This window comes from Dendrobates tinctorius, unplaced genomic scaffold, assembly GCF_039654945.1.
Source record: "Dendrobates tinctorius isolate UK_male_01 unplaced genomic scaffold, ASM3965494v1 ptg000179l, whole genome shotgun sequence".
NCBI classification, from domain to species: domain Eukaryota; kingdom Metazoa; phylum Chordata; class Amphibia; order Anura; family Dendrobatidae; genus Dendrobates; species Dendrobates tinctorius.
In genome coordinates, this window is record NW_027361846.1 from 3,286,222 (window position 1) to 3,286,803 (window position 582).

Genomic DNA, 582 nt, shown 5'->3' on the forward strand with positions numbered 1-582 from the left:
GTGTGTGGGGGCGGTCTGTATATGGGGGCGGTCAGTATATGGGGGGCGGTCAGTGTATGGGGGGCGGTCTGTATATGGGGGCGGTCAGTGTATGGGGGGCGGTCAGTATATGGGGCGGTCTGTATATGGGGGCGGTCAGTATATGGGTGGCGGTCAGTGTTTGGGGGGCGGTCAGTATATGGGGGGCGGTCAGTATAAGGGGCGGTCAGTATATGGGGGCGGTCAGTGTATGGGGGCGGTCAGTGTATGGGGGGCGGTCAGTATATGGGGGCGGTCAGTATATGGGGGGCGGTCTGTATATGGGGGGCGGTCAGTATATGGGGGGCGGTCTGTATATGGGGGGCGGTCAGTGTGTGGGGGCGGTCAGTGTGTGGGGGCGGTCAATATATGGGGGCGGTCAGGACATGTGTATTGGCACTGCCGCCTCTTCGGTGCAGTGTGTATCATCCCTCCAGTGTGTTCTCGTCTCCATGGTGACGCTGGACCGCGCTGCCGCGATATATACAGCACATACTGGGCGTGTCTCTATCTGACGTCACCTCTTACCACACCCTGTGAAGGTCACACGTCATGTGACGTTAT